The sequence below is a fragment of the Corvus hawaiiensis genome, chromosome 3 (genome assembly GCF_020740725.1).
Source record: "Corvus hawaiiensis isolate bCorHaw1 chromosome 3, bCorHaw1.pri.cur, whole genome shotgun sequence".
Lineage (NCBI taxonomy): Eukaryota > Metazoa > Chordata > Aves > Passeriformes > Corvidae > Corvus > Corvus hawaiiensis.
This window is the reverse complement of record NC_063215.1, coordinates 115,568,253-115,582,834: the sequence shown is the minus strand read 5'-3', so window position 1 is coordinate 115,582,834 and position 14,582 is coordinate 115,568,253. Positions and strand designations below refer to the sequence as shown.

General features: G+C 47.1%; 1 long non-coding RNA gene across 1 annotated transcript; it reads left to right on the top strand.

Annotated features, from left to right (window-relative positions):
• Window positions 1-3,580: 3,580 nt before the first annotated feature.
• Window positions 3,581-8,554, top strand: LOC125323818. The gene is made up of 3 exons (XR_007202656.1): window positions 3,581-3,849; window positions 7,148-7,315; window positions 7,838-8,554. It is a non-coding gene; the product is annotated as an uncharacterized LOC125323818 (long non-coding RNA).
• The last annotated feature ends 6,028 nt before the right edge of the window (window positions 8,555-14,582 follow it).

The window sequence follows — 14,582 nt, the reverse complement described above, 5'->3', positions numbered from 1 at the left end:
TTGCTCAGTTTTGCTTCCCAGAGGTGCATCCTGCATGGTTCCCCTGCTCTGCCCGATGAGAGTACCCAGCTGCAAAGATTCATTAGCACAAGCACCTTCTACCTTCAAAAATGTGCCATTGGGTGGGACAGGGCTCTGTGCCCTGGGGAGAGCGCTGCCAGGCAGTCAGGCATTTGGTTTTACAAAAATTACAGCTACAGGTCCAAGCAGTTTCGGTTTTTACCACTCAGCTGTAATGCCCCCTTTACACCATTCGTCCTTTGGAGCCGGATAGAAATCGACTCTCTCCCTGGTCTGCAGCCATTCTTTTGTGTTGGCAGTGGCTCTAATTATGCACCAATTAACCTTAATTAAACCAATTCCTGTGTAACTGCACATGCAGACAATGCACTGAACAAATGGCCTGACAAATATTGTCACTTAAAAGGCATAAAACCACATCAAATCCTTCACTGGAAAGTCAGATTGTAAATTGCTGCAGATTTGTAGCCCTTTGTTCTTAAAATGACTGAACGGGAGTAGTGGCCAAATACCCTGAATGCTCCCAAAACCTTGGTTGAATTAATTCTCTCAGCTGCTGAGGCCAAAATACATTATTTGTGTAGGAAAAGGGGATGACGGAGCATCCTTAACTGTAACAATTGTCAGGCAGCTCTAGAGGGCATCAGGATGGTGAGCCCCAGTAGAGAGACCCCAAGTTCCCCATCTGGAGGTGGGTGGCTTTGAGCAAATTGCTGGATCATTTGGCGATCCCTGCTGCCCTTTGCCTGGCTGTTTGTGCAGAAAACGCTCCCTAAAGCTGGGACTGTCCCTCGTGTCATGCCATGGAGCTGCAGTTTTGCGGGAGTGGGCCGCAGCTTGTACCCTGTAAGCAGCAATGCAGCCAACAGATGGTGCTCGTACCCACGGCTGCTCCAGGTTCCTTCCCAAAATGCCACACAAGCTTTCTGCAGTTTGGGATGCGATTTTTATAATTTTTTTTTTGTTAGGGAGCTGCTGCAAACAGCACAGTTTTTACTTCAATTTCTCTGAGCAGAATAAGCCTCTGAGACTGCTGGTGTGTGGGCAGAATTCTTGCCAAAGGGGTTTCATATCTCCAGTTTGGCCCTTTTACAAAGTTTGAGATAGAGGAAATAAGTTGGGCTAAGAAAAATTCCAGGCTCTGCATCACTTATTTGTCCTCCAGTGAAAAAAAAACCCAAAGACCTTGAGACTATTTTCAGCAGAGCAGCAAGATAAAAATTAATAACTAGCACTGAATTCAGAATTCTGTCTTCCCTGCTGTTTGTAAAATGTGTTTAGTTGCAGGGGCGGGGGGGAGCCTTTCAAATCCTTTAATATGTATTGACTTTCTGGTGGTTCAGCTTTATGCAGCTGAATGCTTCCCTTTCTGTAGCTAATCAAACAGGCTCTAGGCACAGAACTTCGTGGGAAAATATTCTGCCTTGTGAATACAGCAAATAAAAGCAGAGCTAATTAAGCATGTAAATCGTGCCCATATAAATTAGTTACTAACACGTTCCCTCGGCCACTGCCGCTGGCTGCGGTGGGGAGGGGGATTTGCAGGATCCCTGTGCCTGTGCAAGGCGCCTGCTGTGAGGAATTGTGTGGGAAAGGACACGGATGGGGCTGTGGGATGATGGTGGGATGGTGGCTGGGAGCTGAGGGCGGGATGGAGGGTGGCAGATGCTAAAGCAGCCCAAGCCAGGGATGGGGACAAAGATTACCGGACACCACGTGGCTCCACTTACAAAGTGATGCGACCCCATCCATCACTTACTGAAGCAGATGGGAGAACTTCACTGGAATATAATGGTTTGGGATGGGGTGCAGAGTGAATCCAGTAAAACAAGGCAGCTCTGGATTAAAACACACTCCCAGGAGGAGGAACAGAAGCTGCCCCACTTGCTCCTTGCAGTCCAGGCTCAGCCCTGCAGCCCCCTGAGACACTCAGAAGATATTGGGGGACTGCAGAGCGTTTGATGAAACTTTGTGGGAATGCTGAACGTGTCGCAGCAGGCATGGAAGCAAGCTGACCACACACTGGAGAAAACACCAGGGATTGGCCTGTTTGGGAGCAGAACTTGGGACAAGTGGCCTGGTGGGATGAAGAGAGAAAGCAGAATGAAGAACTTTTTGCAAATGAGATAACAACAAAAAATGTGTTTTGGCAGCTGGACAGGTCTGTGAAACCCCAGGCAAAATATAGATGGGCTAAAAATTGCTGCCAGCCTCAGGGGCAGTGCAGATCCAAGATGTGCCTGCAGAAACAAGATTTTTCCCCAGGAGTATTTTTTTTTTTCTTCCAAGCCACCCATCAGCCTGGACTGGGTGGCATCCCTGCACATCCCTGGCATGTGCAGGAGGGCCCAGGGGAGGGCCTGTGAGCTGCCCTGGCTCTCCATCTCCCCCACATTCCCAGGAACCCTGCACAGACACAGCAAGACCTTGAAAAGCACCCAAGGGCATCCAACTCTCTTTTCATTAAGGAGAACAGAAGGAGCACCTGGATGGCTCCCAGGGGGGCCACAGGGATGGGAGCAGAAGGAAGAGTAGGCTCTGGGCTCCAGGGCCAGAGGAAGGTGCTTCTGGAGAGCAAAGGTTGGGTGGGAAGCCACAGACAGCTGGCTACAAAATGATAAATGCTGAGCTATTCCAGATTTTTTTTTTTTAATTAAATATAAAATAAAAATTGTCCTCACCTCTTGCAAGATCTGGGACCATGAGGTTAAGGAGCGCATTTTATCACTCCCACCTGTTTGAGAGCAAGAGCCTGCAGGCATCTTCTGAGAGCAGGGCTCACTTTGCTCAACCTTTGCTGCATCAGGCCCTTAGGAATCTCCTGCTCACCAGGACTTGGGTCCAGGCTGTCTTCTGCAGCCAATGCTGTGCCCTTCTCTGCCTGGAAAGCACCTTCTTTGGCTCTGGTTGCAACTCATCTCCTCCTTCTTGGAGCTGGGCCAGTGGGCAGCCACAAACAGAAGTGGCCCCAAGACAAAGGAGGAGGAGGCTTGTGATGAAGTGGTTGGACCATTCCCCTAGCTGGCTTCAGTCTGTGCTGCCTGGACACTTCATTTGCTGTTTCGCACCTCGCTGGCAGGGCAGGAGAGCTGATGGTCCCTGCTAGGACATGGTGTGAGCACTGGGGACAAGCTGCACTATAGCTATGAGTCTAAAATGAATTCTTCCCCCTTGTCTGCCATCAGTGACGGATTTTTTTATTACAAACTCTTGGGTACTAAGAGCCCATCTGGTAGCAGTGGAAGGAGTAGCAGAACAATTTCCAGTAGCTCTGGGCAAATTCATTTATATTAAAATTAAATAACCACAGGAGCTCGTTCAAAAATTTTTGCCAACTGAAGCTCAGAAGACACAAGGAAGAGACTCCCCAGAAACTTCCTTCAACCACAGGTCCCAGGAGAAGAGGATCCAGCCCTGCAGTGACAAGATCCATGCATCTGCGTGGGATTCAAATGGAGTCAACTTCATTGCAAATCAAGTTGTCAGGCAGGTCCCCCAGTATCTCTCTCCCTCCCACAGCACAGTCCCCACACTGTCATTACTGCAGGTGGCTCTACCCTTCCCACCTCCTGTTGGAGTCATTAAAGGAGTGCCAAACATGCCAGCACACACGTGTCACCCTCACCCTGCGCTGTCTGGCACCCTCAAAAACAATTCCTGGTGCCTTCAGCAGAATTGTATGGATGAGCAGAGAAGAGGAGCCTGGGGAAGGTACTGATGGGCTCTTTGGTGTTGAGTCCCAGACCAGGGATGTGCAGCCCACAGCTACCAACTGAAGGAAACACCTGAGGAGCAAATGTGTCTCCCAGAGGTACCTGCTGTTCACAGGTGGGTGGGAGCAATGCTCCTCTGGCTATGCCGAGACCTGAAATTCTCCTGTTCTGGAAGAGATATTTTGGGTCACCTTGAGGAAGGTACTTAATCTCCCCGTGTTTCCATTCCCCAAGTGAGAGACAGAAATAGCAGCACTGTCTTCCTTCCAGCAGAGTAAGTGCATTAAAGATTGCGAGGTGATGGGAGTCCTGGAAGGGCCTCGATGGAAGAGATTCATTTGAATACATTTGTTGTGCATTACTCACTCAGCCCTGAGTTTTAATCTTCTCCTCCTCTCCATCATCGTAAGCTAAATTTCCTTGAGCTCTCTCACCAGAACTCAGTCCCAGTTTAATCCCCGCCTCGTTTGAGTGATTTCTCCAATTTCTCTGTTAGCAGATGATGAGGTTTATGTCAGCCCTCATCCCTCCTCTCAGTCTGTCCCACGAGAGCTGCGAACGCTCCCTCCGCAGGGAGCACCAGTGCTTTATCTGGGAGCTCATGCAACTTCTCGGGATAATTCCTCTTCTGTTTTTCCGGTCTAGAGACTTGTGGTTCACAGCCTTTTCCAGACCTCCTGAACTGGGGGGTTGAAGAGAAGCTTTCCACCAAAGCATGGGCAGCCTGTCATTCCTCTTGGCTCCCTCGGGATGTTTTGGTCCAGGCAGAGGTGCCTGGGCACCCCGTGCTTGTGCAGGTAGGAGCCCTGTGTTTCACAGAGGTGCAGCTGGCAAGCTGGGAGAGCAGAATCACAGAATCAGGGAATGGGTTGGCTTGGGAGGGACCTTAAAAATCATCCTGCTTCAACCCTCATGGACAAGAAACCCTTCCCCTACACCAGGTTGCTCAGAGCCCCATCCAGCCTGGCCTTGAACACTTCCAGGGGTGGAGCATCCTTAATTTTAAGTGCTACGTTATTCTTCTTGGTTTGTTAACTTCCAGCTTTTCTGACTATTTTTTCTAGCAGGATTATTTGTTGCTCTATTATCAAACAAATCCTGGCTCGCATGGGCAGAAATGTGCAGGAAGCATATAATTCGCAATTTATTAGCTTGGTTCACATGATGTTATCGAGAATTGATTGTAATGCTTAGTGGCATTAGCAGTGCCTTCCTATCATAACAGCGACATTTACTGCCAGGAACACTATTTGTGCAGCCGTTGTGTTACACCACAAATAATTATATTACTTACATTCAATTTGTATCATTACACATAACACAACTGCACCTGCTGCACCATCTCATACTTCATGAATGCCCGAGGCAGAACAGCCTCACATAAATACCCTCCTTGGCACTTTTCATGGGAAATTATATTCTACTTATTATTAAAGTGTAGATCAAAAATGACATTTCCCAACTATTAAAAATATAGAAAGAAAAGTCACTGCTGTATTAATAAAGAACACCAAATAAAATTTATTGCTCTGAAAATGTTTGCTCTACAAATTTAAAGAGATGCTGTCAGGTTTGGTAAACCCCAAATATGATGAATCTTATTTTCCTGCATTTCTCTGCCAATTTCCAGCAATTCTGTGTGTCCTTGCCTTGCTAAAAAGCACTAGCACAGGTGGCCTAGAGATGCTGTGCATGTTCCACCCCTGGAATTGTTCAAGGCCAGGCTGGATGGAGCTCTGAGCAACCTGGCCTGATGGAAGGTGTCCCTGCCCATGGCAGGGGGCCGGAACTGGATGAACTTCAAGGTCCCTTCCAACCCAAACCTTTCCATGATTCTATGAGAATGTCCCATGTAGCCTTCCAAGAGAAGCAGATATAATGGGACAAATAATATAACGGGACATCTCACCACATGAACGTCAAGTTTCTTTCACTTTGGAAGTCTTCTGGGTGGGATCTACCCCAGTAACAGAGCACAATCCTTGTAATTTCATCGAAGCTACAAAGACACTGTAGAGGAACATGCACGCATCTCCTAAAAGACTCAACAGTACAAAAATGCACCTCGACCCACACAGGCAGCCCTTGTCTGAGGAGGTCTCCATCCTCTTGAAAATAAACCTACCACGTGTCAAATTAAACGGATTTTTTTTTTAAGCATTTAAGGGCACATTACATGACCTGTGCCATGCTGTGGGAAGGGATATCAAAGAGGTTATTTGTAAAATAAGATACCAGGAGCTGAGGTCAATTGTCACCCCAGCTCGTGGTGACAAACTCCTGTTTTGTGTCAGCCAGTGAACAGGGATATCGAAGTCTAACCCCTGCAAGGATTAAAGGTAAAGTCCACTTAGCCTTGTGAGACAGCTGTATCTGGAAGTTTTGGGGCAATTCAGACAGCAGTGAGATGGATTTAAATAAATAAAAGGACTTTTGGGCACTTCCAGCAAGCAGGAACATTCTCAGCTTTCAGTACAGGATGAGGTGAGGAGGACAGAACGTGGATTGGAAATATTTGCATATATGATATAAAGGCACACACAAATCACCTTTTTGTGAGACAGATACAAACAGACGAGACTTGGCCCATCTCTAACTTAGGACATAGTTAAAAAATAATAGAGATTTTTAACATATTTTTGAAGAACTTTCTAAAACTAATGGCAGTTGAAAGCCAGATGAAGCAGCTATTTTAACTGGCAAGCTTCCATGCAAAATTTCCTGCTGATGCTGGCTCAGACAGATGGAGTTTTGAGAGGAGGGGGAAGAATGAAGTGCCACAGGGCATTATTGGATGAGCCTTGAAAGGTTTCTGCAAGCTTCTATTGCAAGGTTTATGAACCTCGTACTTGTTAACTTCAGTTTTGCTCAGTGTTTTAACCCTGCTTTATCTCCTGTGGTCCAGATGACACATTTACACATCTTTAGAAAATTTAGTGGGATGCTCTTCAAACAACGTGTGACTCTGCACCAGGGAGGGCAGAAACTTGATGGTTTTACCTCAATATATAGAAGTTTTCAGTATCGCTACAGAAAGTGCTTTTCTCTGAAATGTCTTCCTTGGTTAGGTCATGCAAATTTAGTGCTGGCTGGTGCTTCTGTAAGATGAAGAGTAAGAATAACTCATGAATATTTCATCATTTGTCTCTGCACTGGTCAGAAATGGTAATTTGAGCTCCAAACTGTAGAGATTTAGCAAAAAGAGTTGGACACTCAGAGGATAAAAATAGAAAAAAAGCTTTTGAAGGATTTTTCCTTGCTAGTGCTGGTATGTGGACAAGTTGCCTAAAGGGTATGAAACTGGAATAATCTATTGAGGGCACATATGTGGGTTGTGCTGCTGAAGCAACTCTTGATTTGCAGCAGATTTAAAACGATACTATTTTCTTTATTTACCCTTTTTTTCCCCTCAGAGAAAAGCTGAAAGCTCCATGTCACCCAAGATCTCTGGTAAAGTGTCATACAGACGACAGCCATGGTGCTCATCCACCTCAGGCTTGATGTGCACCAGCATCTCCCCATCTCCCTCAGGACTTGAGCACTGCCCTGGAAAAGCTGTGAAGGGGAAAGTGTCAGGAAAGGTGCATCAGCCTGGATTCTTCCTCATTTCTCTTTTGCCCTTACCTTTTGTAATGTCCACAGCCAGCTACCTTGCTCTCTTTCATGCAATTGGCCATCCCATGAGAGACCCTAAAAAATTTAAAACCAATATTCATGGAATCATAGAATCATGGAATGCTTTAGGTTGGAAGGAGCCTTAAAGAACATCTTGTTCCAACCCATTGCCATGGACAGGAACACCTTTCACTATCCCAGATTTCTCAGAGCCCCATCTAACCTGGTCTTGAATGCTTCCAGGGATGGGGCAGCCACAGCTTCTCTGGGCAACCTGTGCCAATGTTGTTTCCTGTAACCAGTGTGCACTAATAATTTGCTTCCACATTCCCCAAATACTAAGGGATCTGGGCTGGGCCATGTGATTTTTGGAGTGGAAAACACCCAGATTTCTCTACGTTCTGGCCTAGCACTAGCACTTGGAAAATGACTTTTTCCCTGTATTGAGGAGTTCAAGTGTTCTTTACTTTTTCTATTTTTTTTTTTAGGGAAATGGATGGGAACCTTGTCCTGCTGTTCACTCAACTCTGAAGCTCATGGAAATATTTTACAGCTCCAAGAAAATGAATGGTTACAATTTTTAAAACTACCATTTCTCCAAATTCCCAACTGGTTCCTTTCTCTGGTGCTTTCCTCTAGCAAGAGGAAGGGGAGAGATCAGCCCTAAGCAAACGAAGCCCTTTTCCCAGTAGCTCAGATGCCGACTCTCCCTCTCTTCAGCACCCAGAGCAGGCTGTCTGCTCTGGACTGAGAGTTGTCTCGTCAGACTCGCATTTCAGCCTTGCCACCTGACATGTTATGACAAGCTTTTAGCTTTGGAGCAGCGGTGCATGGAAACATGTCACTGCCTAGGGAGCAGCACGGCACAGGCTGCCAGATCCAGCTCCTGCCGCGGCGGTGTCAGCCCCTCCGAGCCACACACCCATCCCAGCCATTGCTCCCAGGGAGGGAACAACCCGGCATGCTTCAAATGGCCTAAGCAGACCCGGGGCAAATGTGTGACCTCCCACAAGTAAGAGATTGGGAGCTAAGAAGTGAAGCTGAGGGCATTTTTCAAGAATTAAGTGCTTGTAGTTTGCAGAACCAAGACTGTCTAAGAACCCAAAAAGAGGATGTTGGAACTGGAAACTTCCCATTGGGATCAGTTGGTTAACAGGGGACAGCACGGGCTCTGCTGATTTGTCTGTGCCTATTGCTACTGGTGGTAGAGGGAAAATAAAAGATAATTCTGGAAAAATTCCCAGAGATGAGTCTACACTTTAGAGGGCTCAGCTGGAGATAGCTGAGGAGCAGGAGCTGGTGCACATTTTACAGCCTCATTGGCTCGTTCTGTGTTTACACCCTCCCTGCTCTCTGTCCATTTAGGCACACCTGAGTGATGCCAAAAAAGGCTTTTCACAACAAACTGTCCCAGCTTTCCCAGCTGACCTGTGCACTGCTGCGGGGTTGTTGTGGCTGGTTCCTGACATTGCCAAGCACCCATCCATGCCGCCATTGCTTCATCACAAAAAGGGATTGCAGCAGGTGAAAGCAACCCTTTAACCAGCTCTGTGACTCCAGGGTGCTCTTGGGACATGACCCACCATGGCCTCTTCCAACCGTACCCATTCTGTGATTCTCTGCATTAATGAGCACTCAGTACCTCTGAAAACCTGCATTAATTAGCCTGTTTGACATTTTAAACAACCTTTGCCTTGACCTGAGAGTACAACTACAGTAATTACAGCAGGCCAGTGCTGAGGGAAAGCAGCGTGACCCAGCCAGCGTCCTACAGCTGAGACCTCTTCACCTCTCCACCAGAGTGGTCTCACACATGTCTGACCACAGTCTGAGAGTGAGTTGGCACAGGCCAAATCCAGGCCAGGGAGTGCAAGACCAGCACTGGATGACCCCCAGACAGGTCTCATGTTCATGGGCATGTTCAGCACAAACGTGTTCTTGAAGATCAGGATGGGCTGTGGGGAGCTGTGTACTTCACACGCCTCTAGCCGTGTGCAGCATGACAGGGGCAGGTTGGTCATGGCCAAATATCAGTGACAAACCACAGGAAAAATCTCACTGCCTTGTTGCTCTCTGAATTCTCAGGAAGGAAAAACCCTTAACTCTGGCTGCAGGTAAGGTTTAGCTTTGGAGCTCCTCTTGGGGCAACTCAGAGAATTACTTAGATGGAGTCAGCTCCAGAGCAACCAGGGTTGATCCCAGCTTGCCATTGACCATTTCATGGGCAGAGTGGGCAGATAAAATGCTGCAAAAGTAACAAGTGGCTCAGCTGCCACCATCAGCACTGAGAGCATTGGCTCTCCTGCTCTCCCCGTCCCGCTCATGCTGTGTGGGCTCCTTGCTGCTCCTTCCCTCAGGCCCTTAGGAGGGAGGGACAGCTGACCTTGCTGGATGGCTCGCATGTCCTTGCATCAGGACAACGGCTGGTGTTACCCAGGAGGAGAAGTCATGCTGAAAAAAAGGGGAAAAATGAATTCCTACTCTCTCAGTGCTCCCAAATCCATCCTGCAGCAGCGGCTGCATTGCTGCAACACCGCTGGCTTCCTCACAGCCACTGAGTTATCTTCAGGTTTAATTGTATTGTGGGCTTTTCTGTGATTCATTTGTTTTAATTGAATATTCATTGGGTCTGGTTCAATTTTCCACCAACCACAGTCCCAAAACAGCCCCTGGAGTCTTCTAATGAGGCCAAGAAGCGACTGAAATTCAGAGCAAATGGGAAAAAAGAAACGCTGGTGACAGGTCACTCATGATTTCAAAGAGTAAGAGCCATCCCTCCCTGGCAGGCTGCCCTTTTCTCCCTGTAATCTGTCCTACAAAGAGGATGGGAGATAACTCAGCAGCAGATTCCCTCTCCTGGACTGATGAAAGGAGGTTTAATTTACCAGCCTGGTCTTGGCACTGCAGCACAGCATTAGAATGATGAGTCCCCTCATGCTCAATGCACTTCCAAACCTTATTTATAAACTTTAAAAAAAGGACCTGAGGATTCATTATCCTTTGGATGAAAAACAAGAGAAACAGCACATATGTCTTGAAGTTGCACTTACTTAATACCCACAAATAGTTTGTCTGATGCACTATCTTCTGTCAAAAAAAAGTGTAATTTCCCTGAGGTTAGCCTCCTGTTTTCAGAGGAAAAGAAAAAAGAAAAAGGAAATTATCACCTCTGTAATGGGAAAGCAGAGGCACGAAGAGGGCAAGAGAACTGTTCTGCAGAGTTGGAAAAGATCACATAGCTGATTATCACAGTAGTAATTTGATCACAAGTCCTGTAAATTTGAGGGCGGACTAGCTAATGATGCAATTAGTAAGGAAAATATCCATATTGCTGCTTGAAATGAGCTGGGCAAATCTGTCACCTATTTTGTTATACATCTGTGTACCTACAGCACGAGCCAAGTTTAGAAAATCCTTTTTGTCTACCCACGTCCTTTGAATTACAAGAAAACAAAAAATCTTCACTGGCTCTTTCCCTAAGCCCCAGCATTCAGGGCAGTGAAGGATGGATTTTGTTATCATGAGCACAGTAAAAAAATACACACTTTTTAGTCTTATTCCCTGAAAGAAAACAATTGGCTCTTCATATAAGGTTGTTCTGCCTTTCTTTTTATCAGATTCTCCTTAAAAACTCCTGCATCCTTTGCCCAGTGTTTACCACTCTTGCTGGAAGCATTGAGCTCTCCGCAGTAATTACATGCATGAGTTTTGTGTCATTTAGCTGTAAATAGGAAAGGCAGGAGACAGTGCCTACTGCAAGGAGCAAGCCTTGGGAAAAGCCTTTGGAACTGGGGAAAAGTAGGGAGGGTCTGGATACAAAAAAAAGCCCCAAAGCCCTGAAACCAGAAACCCCCAGCATAGTGTCCATGGGTGGTTGGTGCTCTGGAAATTGGCTGAGAAGGGCTCACCAGCAATTCCTGGGAGTGGTCTGCTGGTGGGACATATCCATCTACTTCTCCAACCATACCAATTTTAAGAACCCATTAATGCTGGAAATTATTCAAACTGAAGACAGGACAAACAAAAGTCAACCTTTTGTGTGATTTTGCTGGCTCCAATTTCAGAGTCAGAAAGGGAGGGATTTTGTAGGTGTACAAATCTTCTGCAAAACTTCTGAGGTCAGAGTGTTCCTCCTCTCTGTCTCCTGCAGGACCACGGATTGGAGAGAGGCAAGGAGAGATTTTTATTCGTGATGTTCTGCATTTAACCACAAGGGGAGGTGGTACAAAGTGAGACTTGAAGGGTGGTGGCTCTTTGGCTGTGACTGAAGCTCTCTGACGGCTGCTAAACCCCCCATCACTGGGGTTTTGAATTGGGCCAGGGAAACAGATGCCTGTGTGCTGATCCTTTGAGAGAGTGAGGATTAGCCTGGGTATCTGCCAGCAGGAACCTGTTCCCCAGGCCTTGGTAGCACTGACTTCTCAGCCAAAGCTTCCCGCTGTGTACGAAGTATCCCATCACAGAGTCACAGAATATCCTGAGTTGGAAGGGACTCACAAGGATCATCAAATGGCCCACACAGGATCAAACCCACAACCTTGGCATTTTTAGCACCATGTTCCAAGCAGTCTCAAGGTCATCACTGAGCCCACCAGCAGAGCAAGCTCTTCCCATGGTGCTGCCCAGATGGGCTCAAGCCGGTGATGGCACAGGCAGCATCAGCTCGCCCAAGTCACCGTGTCATCGCTGCCAGCCCAGGTGTCAGAGCAAGGAGGAGAGAGCTCACTGTGTCCTCACCGCAGCCCTGCCTCGGGACTGACTGCCACAAGGGAGACATGCCATGCATGCCATCTTCCGCCCGGCACAGAGAGGACATGCAAACCCTCTGAGGAAACTGCTACCTCCTCCCTGAAGTCTCCCCTGGAAGCAGGGTCGTCGGCAGCCGCTCTGGGAAGACTGCATTTGCTGCCCGTCAGCTGCACTGTGTCTTACAGGAATTTAAATACCCCAGGTTTGGGTTGATCCTGAGCAGAGGGAAGCAAAGAGAAAGGGAGAAGCCTGTGCTGCAGAGCAGGTGGATCCAGGCAAAGCTGATTTGGGGAGCAGGCTTGTCTAACAGTATTTCATTTTCCACTACTAGAACTGCATGCCGACAGATTTCAAATATCTTCCTAAGTCCCAGTAGCCTGCTCAAAAGTGCTATGTCTTTATCATACCATTTATGGCCCTTCTGAAGTGTGAGTCTCACTGGCTGCATCCAAACTTTGTGCTTGGAGAACATTCCTAATTAAAGCAGATTGGGCCTTTGGGGAAGGAGGGGCTGCAAAGCATTTCCTAAAGCACTTTCTACTCAAATTTCATGGTGAGAAAATACACCTGAAGGATGATGCAGGGATTAGGATTGAGACAAATGTGAGTTTGGTGGGTCAATTATACTTTGAGAGTATGAGAAACGCGGGAAGCCCAAGTGATGAGCCTGAGGTAGCCAGAGGGTTTGACACAGAGGTTTCACCCTCCTGGAAATATAAGGGCCTTAAAGCTGCTGTTAATTTGCTGACATCTTTTTCTTTTAGAAATGCCTTAGAGCTGTTTTCTTCAATCATTTTGGAATGTGAGCTGAAACAAAGCCATCCAAGTTAACCCGAGGGATAAACTCCCCGTTTCCCCAGTGTAATAAATACCAGTTCAAATAGAAATGAAATCATCTCTCATCAGACAGGTCCTACAAATGTTGTGCCATAGACTTTCTGCTGCCTCCCACACAAGAAACCATTGGGCAGGAAATAAGGACATGAAAAACAGGTTTCTGCAGTAGTAAAGCAGAGCTGGTTTGATGGCTGACGCAGGATGACGCGAGCACTGAGCTCCGAGGAGGAACGTGTAGATGGATCTGAGTCACCTTCCTCCTGGCACCATCAGCCTTAGCTTACACGTAAAATATTTTGCAGTTGTTGTTCCTGCTGCTAAGCTTCTTTCTCTGCAAAGATCTGGGCACATGTTTTTTGTAAATGCTATCAGCTGGGTTTGCACTGCTGCTGGGGAAGCACCTTCGGGCGGGGGATTTGCCTTGCCCAGGTGATGCTGCTGATTGGGGGTGGGGAGAGGGCCTCAGTTCCATGAAATGAATGCGCAGTGCCAGTTCTGCCCCGGAGCACCTTCTCATGTGAAACAGGAGTGTTCATAAACCAGCTCTGGGACATCCTTGGGCCAGCAGTGGAAGCCTGGCCAGAGGAGGCTGACTGTGGGAGCAGGGAGAGGGTGTGGATGGGGACTCAAATATTCCTGTGTCTGCACCAATTTACCTGAAAAATGACAGGGGCTCATGCAGATGAGCTGCCCTGAGTGTTGAAGAGGTCTAGTTCAGGCTGAGTGCAGAACAATGGGATAGCTGGAAGCCTTGAATGGTCATTAGGGTTAAAAACACCCCAAACCCCTCAGTTTGGTTGTTTAAATGTAGAGAATTTGCTGGGCAGCCTAAAATAACATTTGTTGTGGTTTTGGCTGAATTGAGTGACTAAAGTGCAAAGCAGGTGGTGTAACAAGGTGGAGGATCTCATGCTTATCTGCACCTGCTGTGCATTTGGCCCACTGCAGTAATGATGAAAAGGATGAAATGTACTTTTTCCTGCTTTTCCTGCCCCTGTGGCTTTGGAATGCTTTAGTAGATGTACAATGAACAGCTGCGAAGCAGAGCATGTTTTTACCTGCCAGCCGCAGCAGCAAAGTTGTGAAGCTGATGTTTTATGAACGCCAAATTACCCCAAGCTGGGATAATCTGCAGGAGATACAGAACAGTGTTGAGCAGAAATAAAATACCACAAAGGTTGGGTGTGGAAAAAAAACAGTAATAACTTTTGGAGCCAGTCTGAGTCCTTCTCCCGTTTGTTTCTTGAATCTTGGCTTTTCTGGGATTGCCTGTGCCTCTGGTGAGAGTGTAATGGGATGTATGTGGTGGGAAGGTTGCATTTCTGAAGGCTCAGTTTTATCCACTTGATGAAAAATAAAAAAAGAATCTGAACCAGGGGCAAAGAAAAGTTAATGGGAATGATGTGGTTCGTGTGCTACTCTGCCTGCAGACTGGAACTCCCACCCAGAGCTATCTCCTGTGGTCACTTTACAGCAGGCACTGTGCTAAGCAGCCTGCTTATAGCACTTTCTCTTCATGGGAGAGCTTGATAAAGGATTGCCATCACAAAATGAGTTTTTCATCTCTGCTGAACATATCTGCTGACGAGAGAAAAGTAATGATCTGAGGTATCAACCGTTCCCCTCTGCTGCTGGCAATGTGCCTCA